The sequence below is a fragment of the Cornus florida genome, unplaced genomic scaffold, assembly GCF_030987335.1.
Source record: "Cornus florida cultivar Cherokee Brave unplaced genomic scaffold, ASM3098733v1 CherokeeBrave_3.0.0_Hap2_Chr04, whole genome shotgun sequence".
NCBI lineage: Eukaryota > Viridiplantae > Streptophyta > Magnoliopsida > Cornales > Cornaceae > Cornus > Cornus florida.
Genome location: NW_026775574.1, coordinates 48,343,378 through 48,344,084, shown reverse-complemented (window position 1 = coordinate 48,344,084; position 707 = coordinate 48,343,378). Strand labels below are relative to the sequence as shown.

The window sequence follows — 707 nt, the reverse complement described above, 5'->3', positions numbered from 1 at the left end:
TAAAGAACATTACAAGCATTTGGATGAGTTTCTTGAAGTTTGTTCCACCGTAAAATATATGGACATGCTGGAAGAGATTTTGAGGCTTAAACTTTTTCCATTCACCCTTAAAGATAAGGCAAAATATTGGTTTAACAATCTTAGGCCTTTTTCAATAACTTCTTAGACGGAAATGCAACAAGATTTCTTGAAGAAGTACTATCTGGTTTGTAAGACCAATGACATGATAACCTCAATTCGAGAATTTTCACATGGGGATGGAGAAACATTTCATGAGGCATGGGAACATTTTAATGAATTGCTTAGGAAGTGTCCACATCATGACATGCCCAAATGGCAATTAATTCAATATTTCTTTAAGAGCTTATCGGACAATTACAAAGGTATGGTTGATGCTTCCATGGGTGGCTCTTACATTGATAGGCATGAGGATAACGTGTGGCATCTTTATGAGAGCATGAGTGAAAATTCTTTGCATCGTACTTTATCTTCGAAGAATGGTAGAAATTCTAGTGGTAGGAAGAGTGTTGGCTTACATCAAGTCGACCACTCCAATGAAATTTCCACCGAAATGAAATCATTATCTCAAAGGTTTGATCAATTTTTGATCAACCAAAACTCGGTGAATCAAGTGTCTTCCTTCCCTAACTATTCTCATCATGCATCTAATGAGACATGTATGACTTGTTCAAGTGTTTTACATTCTA

At 36.1% G+C, this 707-nt stretch overlaps 1 pseudogene; it reads right to left on the bottom strand.

Moving 5' to 3' along the window:
• Positions 1–228: 228 nt before the first annotated feature.
• On the bottom strand, positions 229–327 carry LOC132305790 (small nucleolar RNA R71; annotated as a pseudogene).
• Between the last annotated feature and the right edge of the window lie 380 nt (positions 328–707).